Source organism: Saccopteryx bilineata, chromosome 2 (assembly GCF_036850765.1).
Source record: "Saccopteryx bilineata isolate mSacBil1 chromosome 2, mSacBil1_pri_phased_curated, whole genome shotgun sequence".
Taxonomy (NCBI): Eukaryota; Metazoa; Chordata; class Mammalia; order Chiroptera; family Emballonuridae; genus Saccopteryx; species Saccopteryx bilineata.
In genome coordinates, this window is record NC_089491.1 from 393975677 (window position 1) to 393989391 (window position 13715).

A 13715-nucleotide genomic window follows, 5' to 3' on the forward strand; every position below is an offset into this window, starting at 1 on the left:
CGTTGTCTGCCTCCTCAAGGACGTCCCACCTGGAACAGGCCTCCTCGGATGGGATCCGTACTGGCCTGGGGACCGATCGACAGGACTGCGTGCGAGGGCAGGCACCTCAAAACCGTGCTCTGCCTGTGTCTTTGCGTTTTGAGGTTGCTCATGAGACTGTGCGAAGGAAACAACATATTGTCTTAAAAAGAGCCCATTAAATACGACCCGACAGGGTCTAGCTCTCTGTCACCCCTGTTTCTGACGTGCGATGGAATAGTGGGCATCTACATTATCTGCGAGACAGATTCTTCCGGAGGGAAGTCACACTCCACCGAGTCTCCGTGACTGATTTATGTGAGGTTCACGGGCCCCTGTTCTGATGTTCCTCACCATGCCGTTTGCGCTGGGTGAACGGCCAGCCGGAAGTACCTTGTCTGATGCTTGACTAATGTTAGCATTGACCTTTCCAGGAATGTTTCCAAACTGGACCATCTCTGGATGGCTGACCACATCCCCTTCTTGGCTTCTGACCACCCTGCATCTTCCAGTAAGGAAGTGGCTATTTTAGGTGAGGGAAAACGAGGTAGATGGCAGGATTTTACCCAAAGGTAGCTGGGTCTGTGTAAAGCCAGTAGCCAGGGCCACCATCACAGCCGCCTGACCCATGCAGGTTCGCATTGGATTCGGACAGTCAGTAAAGAAACAATGGAGCCAAAAACTGGTGGGCCATCATCTTTAATCCTAGCTTGCACCCAGCAGGCGAGTAAAAACACACACTGGGCTCCAAAACCCACTCATTCAGTGCTCACAAAGCTACTGACTTATCTGAGTTTCCTAGAATCAAAGGTTTTTAGCTCATCAGACTTATTCACCTCTGTTCCCCATCTCTTTCCTTCTTCCTGCACAAACTCTGCACAAACTGGCTTCTCACTCAGCACTCCGCCATCTTGGCTGCTTCTCCTGGCCTCCTCCACGTGGCCTTTCTCTGCTCTCTCCTCTAATGCTAATCTCAGGAACCAAGAGCGCAAGCTCCCGTTCTGCCCCCATTTTATAGTGTAGATTCATAACCTTTAATCCAATATACAAAATAGGGAAGTCTCTAATACAGATTCACTTAACTGGGGCATGATGGGATTGCAGCACCCCACATCAAAAGGGTGGGAAAGGCTTAATCCCAAAACCAAGCCCCAGGCTACAAGGATCCTGCCTGCCCATAGCCAGCCTCCAACACACATTAATATCACCTGGGCGACGGCCTCCACGTGGGCAGCGCCATCTTTAACAAAGTGAGCATAATATATTTTATCTGCCCAACAGTCTGATTGAAAGTGACTTTGGCCCTGCACCAAGCCAGACACGACAGGAGCCTGCCTCTTCCCTGGACGAGGGCCCTGCGCCTCCAGTCCTCCCACTGGTGACCGTGGGCCAGAGGGAAAGGAGGCCGGGAGGGGAAACATGGCAACTGGTGATTGGTGTCCTTTGATCTCAGGCAGAGCCGGCCGATGGGTGACAGTGACAGTCAAAGAGAGGAGACCGGCTCCACAGAAGGGATTACCAGTTCTGGATGTGATGAGCTCTCCCTGTCAAAGAAGAAGGTATGCAAGTGGAAGGCAGGATGAGGGGACCATGTCTACTTACTCTCTGCTGTCAGAGCATAAAAACTGAACCCTGACCTTGAAGAGTCAAAGACACCCCCCACCCCACCCCCATCCCAGAGACAGGGTAGCAGCTGACAGTAAAAATAAAAGTAGACTGTTGGCTGTTTTTCAGATGAGCCTTCCTGGCAGTCCACAGGGCCCCGGGGGACGGTAGGTCCCCTTGCCCTGCCATCGCAGGACACTCCCGGGAGACCAGAGCCTAAGAGCACGGAGGATGAGCGGAGTCCTGGGGACACGCCTGAGCCCAGAGCCACCAGGCCACGTGAGCCGGTGTGTTGGGTTTTCCGTAACTTGCAGAGTGCTGGCTGGTACACCGGGCAAGTGCTAAAATGCAGGGCACGTCTTCTAATCACTGGAGTACTTTGGAAAGTTTCCCGGAAAAGCTCGTGAATGGTAATATCTAGACCATCAGGGGGTGTGGCCAAGGACGCAGGAGCGGCTGCACGAGGATCAGAAACGTGCCCAGGAGGCTCTCTGGGGGGGGGGGGGGGACCCACCTTGTGGGCCGCTAAGTAATGGAGGGCTTTTGTAGGAGAGTGAGGGAGGCTGGTCTGAAAAAGTAGTGTTGGGCTCAGGTGACCAGAAAATGTGGAGAGCCCGGCAGAGGGATGGGGCGGAGGTGCCCAGGGGTGTGTGGGTATCACGGTGCAGTGGGCATTTGAAGAGCCTGCTCAGCATCTACCTCTTGATGCAACTTCCTTGATTCAAACAGCCCATAATGGGACCTCCTAGGATTCTGCTCACGTGCCAGGGGGGGCATGGCTTCAGCCAGAAGCCCACCTGGAGGATTTTGTCAGGGTTCAGGATTTTGTACGGTCATGCTCTGTGATAATCAAGGCATGTGCCATCTTGCTTTTTAGCACAGAAAGCAACTGATACACCCTTGAAGACACCTTTCTGTCCAGATCTTGACTCCTTCTCTATCTAGTGTGGGAGGGAAAGTGCAAGTGTAGACATGATTTTTTAAAATCTGAAAATTCAGTTTTGAGGCAGTAGGAGCGGCCCCGGAGTGTCAGCATGATTGTACTTGTGAACTGTGAGGGTTACATTGTGTAACAATCACTAACAGGGTTATTGGAAGGTGCTTTCAACGCGGTCTGAGGAAACTTCGCAAGTGACTCTGTCCCTCTGAAGTCAGGAGGAGACCGTAACTGTATCCCTGTATTAGTTACCTACTGCTGTGTAACAAACTACCCCGGAACTGAGTGGCTTGAAACAACAAGGCCCTGGCCGGTTGGCTCAGCGGTAGAGCGTCGGCCTGGCGTGCGGGGGACCCGGGTTCGATTCCCGGCCAGGGCACATAGGAGTGGTGTACATTTGCTTCTCCACCCCCCCTCCTTCCTCTCTGTCTCTCTCTTCCCCTCCCGCAGCCAAGGCTCCATTGGAGCAAAGATGGCCCGGGCGCTGGGGATGGCTCCTTGGCCTCTGCCCCAGGCGCTAGAGTGGCTCTGGTCGCAACAGAGCGACGCCCCGGAGGGGCAGAGCGTTGCCCCTGGTGGGCGTGCCGGGTGGATCCCGGTCGGGCGCATGCGGGAGTCTGTCTGACTGTCTCTCCCCGTTTCCAGCTTCAGAAAAAATACAAAAAAAAAATAATAATAATTAAAAAAAACAACAATGAATATTTATCATCTCATACAGTCTCTGTGGGTCAGGAAATCAGGAGAGGCTTAGCTGGGTGGTTCTGGCTTGGGCTTTCTCATGAAGATGCTGTGTCTGAGGATGGGACTGGGGCTGGAGAGCCCCTTCCTGGGTGGCTAATCCATGTGCCGGGCTCGTGAGTGCTGGCTGTTGGTGGGAGGCCTTCATAGCACTGGCTTCTACAGAATGGTCCAAGGAAAGCAAAGCAGAAGCCACAACGTCTTTTGTGACCTAGCCTTGAAGTTATTTCTGCAATCTCCTATGGGTTTCCGGGTGAGTCCACCCCGGTGGGGAGGGGGCCACTCCAGAACATAGACATCAGTCAGAAGACAAGGTTTGGAGCTGCTACCACAGTGCCATATCGGTTAGCCCCGCTCAGGAGCACAGAGTCCTCGCGATTTGAGTCAAGACGAGTTAGAAACTTCTGAGCTCTCAAATGCAAGGAAGCAGGCTGACCCTTCGCAGTGTGCCGGACCAGCCATTTGAAGCCTGACTGGGTGAAGGGCCCAGAATGAAGGCTGCACCTGCTCGCCCAGTGCTGGGAGTCTCGCGCACTCCCTGCCCGGAGAGACTCACCGGTGCCGGTGGTGTTGTCTGCCACGTGTCCTCATCCCACGGGGGTCCTGCGGGTTGCTGGTCACGCCCTCCCCTGGCTGCAGGGGTGGGCATGGGACCCAGGTCTGGCCAGTGTTGGCGCCTCATTACCCTGCCCGGAAATATCCAAGGAGGGGGCGAGGGATGGAGCAAGGCCGTCAGAACCCTTCCGTGACGTTCAGTGTGTGGGTTCTGGGAGAGAGTGAGGCTGTCTCTGAATCTGAAACCACGAGCTGAGAATGTACGGTGTCTGCTTGAAGCAGCCGGAGTGTGAGGAAGGACAGGAGAGAGAGAGAGAGGGAGGGAGAGAGAGAGAGAGGGAGGGGGAGAGAGAGAGAGAGAGGGAGGGAGAGAGAGAGAGGGAGGGAGAGAGAGAGAGAGGGAGGGGGAGAGAGAGAGAGAGAGAGAGAGAGAGAGAGAGAGAGAAGGGAACACCAGCCTGGCAGACCCATTTTTATTCTCTCCAGTTACGTGAGACAATAGAAAGTCTCCTTTTTATGGAGTTTTACTTGTTTTCTTTTTCTTTTCTTTTCTTCTTTTCCAAATGAGAGGTGGGGAGATAGAGAGACAGACTCCCAAATGTTCCCTGACTGGGATCCACCGGGCAACCCTCAGCTATTTTTAGCTCCTGAGGCAGAGGCTCCAAGGAGCCACCCTCAGGGCCTGGGGCCGATGTGCTTGAACCAGTGGAGCCATGGCTGCAGGAGGAGAAGAGAGAGAAAGAGAAGGGGGAGGGGGGGGAGGGGGGAGAAGCAGATGGGCACTTCTCCTGTGTGCCCTGACCAGGAGTCACACCCAAGACACCCATATGCGGGGCCAACGCCCTACCCCTGAGTCAGTTTTGCTTGTTCTCTGGTTGCTTCGGTTCCATGTGGAATTCTGTCGCTACCACGGAAAACAATGGGGTTGAGGCAGTAAGGAGCCAGCGCAGGGCGGGTTTCACCTCTATTAGACCCATAACTGGACCGGCGATTGTACCCTGCTGTCTGCAGCCCACAAAGCAGCCCTTCCTCCACCACACAAAGAAGGAGGAGGCAGACAGCGATTAGGAAGCAACAGATCTGAAAACAGCCACCGCTTCCTCCTGGCTGGCCCCAAACGTTCCAGCATCAAGCTGACCGTGCCCAGAATGAGTCCTTCCTCCGAGTCCCTGCAGCGACGGAGCTCTGTGAGGGTCAGGACTACTTTCTTTTTTTAGCAGCCTGCTGCTCCTGCACGGGCATTTAAAACAAGCCTCTGAGAGCGTCTTAGTGGGCCAGACGCAGGCAGCTTGTTCTTATAATAACAGCCAGTGTCGACCGAGTCCTGACGGTGGTGCCGTGGGCCTGGGCCACGTGTGGTACCCGCGACAGCTCATGTAATCAGCACGCCCGGAAGAGGGAGGTTCCGATGGTTACCCTCATTTTACAGGCAACACGACCGACCGGGCTCTGAGAGTTGGTAACCTTCCTCAAGTCACAGGATGCTGGAGGTGGGGGGGACCTCAATGCTCACAGCAATTTGTCTTCTCTGGCTTCTCCCCCCTGAAGTGTGAGCGCGCGCGCGCGCGCACACGCACGCACACGCACACGCACGCGCACGCACACGCACATGCACGCACGCACACGCACGCACACACACACGCACGCACACGCGCACGCACGCACACGCACACGCGCACGCACGCACACACACACGCACACTCTCGCACACACGTGCGCTCTCCTCTCTTGCTGCCCTGGTGGTCTGGCACTAGCTGAGGGCTTGTAACCAAAACACAATGTTCTCTCTGTTATTAGCCATGATCACCCCTAATGAGCCCTCGCGATGATGTTTTCCTGAGAAAGCCGCGTGTGGAACTCTCGGAGAGCCGGCGTGCCCAGTGGCCAGCCTGCTGTTTACTTCACAAGCCACTTGTGCATGTCTAATTGCGTTTTCTGTGTCAAAAAGGGGGGCGGTGCTGGTCAGAGGCTCCCTAGGGACCCGAGCCAAGGGGTTGTTTGTGATTTCGGGGCTGGAGTGAGGGAAGGGGTTGGGGGAGGGGTTGGGGGAGGGGGGGAGGACTTCAGCCATAAACGGGCCTCCTGCTGAGCAGCTGATCACCTTCACCCTCCCCCTTCTTGTGTTTGTTTTCCCTGAACCTCTGTTTATTTTGTTCCTGCAGACAGAAGTCAAAGAGAAGATAATGCGCCAGCTGTGGGCACGGGGAGCAGATTTTTCCGGTCCGTCTAGTCGCTTTCCCTGCGGGGACTGAACTGAACCAAAGCAAAGCATCTCTTCACCTCACAGGACCCTGTGACGTCAGCCGAGAACCGGCAGCCATGAGTCAAGTGGCTGTGTGTGTGTGTGTGTGTGTGTGAGAGAGAGAGAGAAAGAGAGAGACAGAGAGGGGCTTGTGCATTCCTAGCACAGCCCTAAACCAGGCTCTCTAAATTCTCATTCTGGCCACCTAGAGGCCTAGAGGCCTAGAAGAAATCCTAGTACTTGGCTTGCAGTTGGGGCTTCCTGCCAGCAGGTGGATCAAGACGCTACGGACAAGACCAAACTAGTTACAAAACAGTCACAGGGAAAGCAAGTACAGAATAGGTATTATAATCCGTCATATTGTAACAACTATTGATGGTGGCAGACGGGTACTAGATGCATCGGGGGAATCACTTCGTAAATTGTATAAATGTATAACTACTATGCTGTACCCCTAACGCTAATAATATAATACTGAATGTCAACTGCAATTGAAAAATTATTTTAAGAAATACTTTAATATGTATTTTTTAATTGACTTTAGAGAAATTGGAAGAGAGGGAGAGAGAGAGAGAGAGAGACATCAGTTTGCTGTTTCACTCATCCATGCGTTCACTGGTTGATTCTTATATGTACCCTGACCGGGTATTGAACCCTCAACCTTGGCTTATGGGACAACACTCTAAGCAACGGAGCTAACTGGCCAGGGTTGGAAAATTTTTTTTAAATAAAAATAAAATTTTTTGTTTTGTTTTGTATTTTTCTGAAGTTGGAAACGGGGAGGCAGTCAGACTCCCGCATGCATCCAACCGGGATCCACCCTGCACGCCCACCAGGGGGTGATGCTCTGCCCATCTGGGGCGTCGCTCTGTTGCAACCAGAGCCACTCTAGCGCCTGAGGCAGAGGCCACGGAGCCATCCTCAGCGCCTGGGCCAACTTTGCTCCAATGGAGCCTTGGCTGCGGGAGAGGAAGAGAGAGACAGAGAGGAAGGAGAGGGGGAGGGGTGGAGAAGCAGATGGGCGCTTCTCCTGTGTGCCCTGGCCAGGAATCGAACTCAGGACTCCTGCACACCAGGCCGACACTCTACCACTGAGCCAACCGGCCAGGGCCAAAAATAAAAATTTTAAAGAGAGTGGGATGAGTTAGTTTTACTGGCAACCAGGCTCCATCCTTAGGTGGTGGGGGGTGTGTCCAAAAGTCACCTCATTACCGTAACAAATGACACCTTTGTCTCTCTTACCATATAGGAAATTCCAAGGAGTTTAAAGACCTGTGCTAGAAATGGTTGAAAACCAAATGCATATTTCCCATATTTCCTTCTTTCTTTTTTCTTTTTTTTTTTTTTTTTTGTATTTTTCCGAAGCCAGAAACAGGGAGGCAGTCAGACAGACTCCCGCATGCGCCCGACCGGGATCCACCCAGCACGCCCACCAGGGGGCGATGCTCTGCCCATCTGGGGCATTGCTCTGCTGCGACCAGAGCCACTCTAGCGCCTGAGGCAGAGGCCACAGAGCCATCCCCAGCGCCCGGGCCATCTTTGCTCCAATGGAGCCTCGGCTGCGGGAGGGGAAGAGAGAGACAGAGAGGAAGGAGGGGGGGGCGGAGAAGCAGATGGGAGCCCCTCCTGTGTGCCCTGGCCAGGAATCGAACCCGGGACTCCCTCACGCCAGACCGACGCTCTACCACTGAGCCAACCGGCCAGGGCCTTTTTTCTTTTTTTTTTTTATTAAGTGAGAGGTGGGGAGGCAGAGGCAGATTCCCACCTGTGCCCTGACCAGGATCCACCCGGTAAGCCCCTTACTGGGCGATGCTGTGCCCTTCAGAGGCCACTGCTCCATTGCTTGGCAACCATGCTATTCTAGTGCCTGAAGCGAGGCCATGGAGCCATCCTTAGCATCTGGGGCCAACTTGGTTGAAACGTTCACACCATGGCTGCAGTAGAGGAACAGAGAGAGAGAGAGAGAGAGAGAAGGAAGGAGTGGAGAAGCAGATGGCCGCTTCTCCTGTGTGCCCTGACCAGAAATCCAACCCGGGATTTCCACATGCTGGGTCGATGCTGTACCACTGAGCCAACCAGCCAGGGCTCAAATGTACATTCCTTATTATGAATCGCAGTTTCACCGGTGTATGCCCAAGAAGTTGAATTGCCAGATCATATGGCGATTCTACTTCTAGTCCTTAGAGTAACCACCCTACTCTCCCCAGTTAAATTTAACATCAAATCAACAAACATTTATTGAGCATCTGCTATGTTGCCAGTTCAGACTGGGCTGGGGGTGGGAGGGCAGGAGAGCACCCCAGAGGCTCACAGTGTAGACAGAGAAAACTGCGGCTACGTGGGGAGAATGAAGGCATGTGAAAACTAGCAGTCACCATGTCAACTACAACTGTAATAAAAGCCGGGCCCCACAGGACCCTGCAGGGCCCCGCAGGGCCAGGCTTAGCTGAGCACCTCACATAGCGATGGATGTCAACTGTAAGAAGTGATTGAAAAAGGAGTTCCTGCCTGGCTGGACGGTGGTGCAGTGGATAAAGCGTTGGACTACGATGCCGAGGACCCAGGTTTGAGACCCCAAGGTCTCCGGCTTGAGCACAGGCTCATCTGGTTTGAGTAAAAAGCTCACCAGCTTGGACCCAAGGTCACTGGCTTGAGCAAGGGGTTACTCAGTCTGCTGAAGGCCCGCGGTCAAGGCACATATGAGAAAACAATCAATGAACAACTAAGGTGTCGCAATGAAAAACTGATGATTGATGCTTCTCATCTCTCCGTTCCTGTCTGTCTGTCCCACTCTCTCTGTCTCTGTAATATTTTTAAAAAAGAAAGAGGAATCCCTTTATTAGCGGCCCCTGCTGCCCTGGCACTGTGTAGCAATGGCTCTGTAGTGTGGCTGCTGCCTGACAGCAGAGACCAGGTCTCGGCAGGGAAGTCTTCATAATTTTTGAGCCAGGGGCCTTGCCAGTGATGCAGGAGCTAACCCTCTCTCCCAGCACGGCGTCCTCAACGCGGGGGCAGCCCCTCAGGTGCAGTAAGTGCTGGGTGACTGCCGAGTCCACGACTGAGCCTGCAGGCTCCCGGCACGAGGCACCCCCCCCCCCAGTCTTTTGCCTTCCGTCTCTGCCACCTGCAGCCTGTGAGCCTTCAGCTGCGTTCCGGGCAGCGTGTGGAATGGTCGGGGGACCTCTGACACCCTTGCTGTGGGACCCCAGAGTCCAAACAGCCTGGCCTGGCTGCGTTGGTCTCAAGTCAGAAGGGGTGTTGACACTCTCACTCCATCCCTGGAGGGGAACCTTGCAGTGTCAGGCCCCACAGGACTGCCGTGCCAGGAGGAGGTCGGGTGGAAGGGGAGGGAAGCTTGGGAAAGAGCCTGGCTGGCTCCAGCGAGACGACTAGGCCGGGAGGGCCGGGAGATGATTGTGAAAGTTGAGTCGTGGTGTTTTGCTGTGTTCCCGTTGGCAAGACGTCCACAGCGTTGCAAAACCATTCGCTTCATCACCTCTGTCTTTGGCTACAAGCCCAAGAAGTGTGCAGAAACAGCCCCAGTGTTGCCTCAAGAAGTTAAAACACAGAATTACCACATGACCCAGAAACTCCCTCCTGGCTCTTACACCAAAAAAAGAATTTAAAGCAGGTGTTCAAACAAAAGCTTGTACACAGGTCTTCATAGCAGCGCTCATCACAACAGCCCAAAGTGGAAACAGCCCAAATGTCCACCCACAGATGACCAGAGAAACAAAGCATGGCACGTCCGTACAACGGAGTGTTGTGTGACCACAAGGAGTGAGTACGTACATGCACACGCACACGGCAGCGTGCACTAAGTGTGAAGACATTATGCCGAGTGAAAGAAGTCAGATACAAAAACATTACATGTTGCATGCTTTAATCTTTATTTTATATGGAAATATCCAGAATAGGCAAATCCACAGATATCAGCCACACTGAGTAGAGTCCAAATCCTGGCTTTACTTGCTGAGTGACTTTGGACAAGTGGCTGAATCTCTCTGTGCCTATGAAATGGATGTGATGGCAAATGTGCTGTTTTATGACAGAGTCACACTGTTTCTGGTATGCTTGTTGTGTTTGCAATTTTCACACTTATCTAGATTTTCAGAAAGCCTTCACCGAGAAGGCACTGGACCTTGAAAGACAAACAGGCTTAACCAGATTGGGGTTGTGGGGGGGGCTTATGTTACCCATTGCCCACAGGGCCAGGTCCTGGGCTGGGCACTGTGGACGAAAAAGGGTGACATACTAAACCTGACAAATTCGAGGGCTCCCTGGCAGCCTTAGAAGCTTAGAGACCTGAGTAACCACACAGGATGGTCTGAAATTAAAGCTTTCTACCTGAAATCAGTTCACGGCAAGCGGGTCCTAGGGCAGTATTTTTCCCTAACAAAGGTCAATCTTAACCTTAATGAAGCCTGTTGTCTTTTGTGCAGCGAAGATAACACACCTTTGGAATATGAAAATAATTTCCTTCCCCCTCCCACCCCCCTTACAACCACCTCACCAGAGCAGAGACCACAAATCCCCTCATTATTATTATCACGTTACTTGTTAACTGTTAACTATCCTTGACCAGCCTTTATAAGTATGTGTCTATTTCTTTTACTTTTTATCCAATCCCAGAGATTTCTCCTGTCTCCACTGAGCCAACTAGCCAGGGTCAAAACTGCCATTTTAAAAAGCATTTAAAAAGAGTCCCTTGAGATTTTGCTTCCCTGCAATTGTTGTCAAGTTGGCTCAAATTGACTCATTAAAAAAAAAAAAAGGAACTCATAGTAATTCTTATAGGTTTGGACGTTTGTTACTTTGACAGTATTTTACAGCCCTTCTCTTGGGGAATGTGTGTTCCCCAAGAAGCTTATGGTGACTGGTCTTGCTCCTCGCTGACAGAAGGAAGGAGTCTCAGAGAGGTTAAAACCTTTACACAATGTACAAGTGGCAGAGCCAGGATTTGAACCAGGTCTGTCTCAACACCAAGCCTTCCTCTATGGTCTGCAGAGGACTGTCCTTGGGGACAGCTCCTTCGACAAGGGGATGGTGATTGCACCAAGTTCTGCAATCTGGTGACCTGTTATACTTTTCCTCTAGTTTTCTTTCCTTTTTTTTTTTTTTTTTTAAATGTGATTGTGTAAAAGAAGGAAGACCAGTCATTCTACTCCAAGGGTGGCTCGTCTCCCTCCACCCCGGGCTCCAAGCAGCAGCAGCTTCAAGCTGGAAGCGGAACAGCTGACTGAGGAGAAGCCGGCCTTCCACCTGCTCCCTGTGCCTCCCATGCCCCCGCCCTCACATCTCTTTTCCCCCAAACTCCATATTCTCTTCTTTGTTCTGAGGTGAGAAGCAGGGAGGCAGAGAGATAGAATCCCACATATGCCCAGACCAGGATCCACCTGGCATGCCCACTAGGGGGCGATGCTCTGCCCACCTGGGGCTGTTGCTCTGTTGCTCATCAACTGAGCTATTTTAGCACCTGAGGCAAGGCCATGGAGCCAACCTCAGCGCCCAGGGCCAACTTGCTCCAAACGAGCCATGGCTGTAGAAAGGGAAGAGAGAGAGAGAGAGAGAAAGAGAGGGAGGGAGGGAGGAGAGGGGGAGGGGTGGAGAAGCAGATGATCGCCCCTCTGGTGTGCCCTAACCGGGAATCGAACCCAGGACATCCACACGCCGGGCTGACACTCTACCACTGAGCCAACCGGCCAGGGCCCGAACTCTATATTCTGCAGATGTAGAAAATGAGGCCCAGAATGGGGTCTCTCCACATGGTGGGATTCAGCCAGTGTGCACTGGTTCAGCAGAACTGATACCTAATTTTTTGTTGAGTTTGGCAAACCGGTTGTTAAAATGGCACTTGTCGGCCCTGGCCGGTTGGCTCAGTGGTAGAGCGTCGGCCTGGCGTGCGGGAGTACCGGGTTTGATTCCCGGCCAGGGCACACAGGAGAGGCGCCCATCTGCTCCTCCACCCCTCCACCCCTCCTTCCTCTCTGTCTCTCTCTTCCCCTCCCGCAGCCAAGGCTCCATTGGAGCAAAGATGGCCCGGGCCCTGGGGATGGCTCCTTGGCCTCTGCCCCAGGCGCTGGAGTGGCTCTGGTCGCAACATGGCGACACCCAGGATGGGCAGAGCATCGCCCCCTGGTGGGCAGAGCATCGCCCCCTGGTGGGCATGCCGGGTGGATTCTGGTCGGGCGCATGCGAGAGTCTGTCTGACTGTCTATCCCCGTTTCCAGCTTCAGAAAAATACAAAAATAAATAAATAAATAAATAAAATAAAACAAAAAGAAAAAATAAAAATGGCACTTGTCATTCTCAAGTGTAGACATCACAAATTGACATTTCTTTTTTTTTTAGATATATATTTTTAATTTATTTATTCATTTTAGAGAGGAGAGAGAGAGAGAGAGAGAGAGAGAAAGAGAGAGAGAGAAAGAAAGAAAGGGGGGAGGAGCAGGAAGCATCAACTCCCATATGTGCCTTGACCAGGCAAGCCTAGGGTTTTGAACTGGTGACCTCAGTGTTCCAGGTCAATGTTTTATCCACTGCGCCACCACAGGTCAGGCAAATTGACATTTCTTACTCTTTTTTTCTATGGAGTGCCTTGTGAAGGAGGGGGACAGGGAGCGTGCATGGGACCCCGCAGCAATGGAAACTCCGTGAGAACAGGGACCCATCAGAAGGTCTGGCCGGGTCTGCACTGCGCCCTAGCCAGGCCCATGCAGGACGGCAGTCTGTCTCTGGGTCCCCTTCCCGCCCCCAGCTTAATGTGCTCTTTTAGGTGGGAGTTAAGGCTAACGTGATTCATCCATGAACTCAACCCTTATTCGCTGTGGGCCCCTCAGCACCTAGCCCAGGCCCTGCCCACCGAAGTTTCCAGAACGTACAGAGAGTCAGAAAGAGATGCCAGTGGCTGCGAACATCAGCATGGGACCCTAACACGAGGCAGGCGTGGTCCAGCAGCCAGCCAGGCGGCCACCAGCCAGGCCTGGTCCTCCGGCGCCACCCCGTGGCCACGCTGTGAACTGCAGCTGCCGCAGTGCAGCCCGCATCACCGGTTCCCCTTTCCCGCCGGGAGGAACGCGGCCAGGGAGGGAGCCCCGGAATGGTGGCGAGAACAGTTTGCATCACGGGCTGCGTCTGTCTCCGCCGCCCCGCTTCTCTCCCGGCTTCTACACTGTAAATGCCTTGATTATTTCTGGCCTCCTTTAGGCTTCAGCCTGGGGATCCAACCAAGCCAGTTTTGCTGATTCGAATCAAGGATTTCAAAAATTCATCCAAATGGCCAACAGACCGAGGTGTTTGCTGGACGGGTGATTTGGCTTCTGTTTCTATCTTTTCTTTCTTTTCTCCTTTTTTAAAAAAATTTTTTTAAATTTTTTTTTTTTTGAGATAGGCAGGAACATCGGGTTGTTCTATATGCGCCCGGACTGAGGAATCAAAGCTCTGGGAAGACGCCCCAACCAACCGGGGTTTCTGCTGGAATTCCCACCCCATCTCCAGAGGCAGATTTAACCGCGGGCGCACCGGGCGTGAGCCCTGGGCCCTGAATTCTGAAGGGCCCCGTAAAACCCCAACTTGACACTTTTTCTAATGACACCAAGTTTGGTTTCTTTTTTCTTTTTT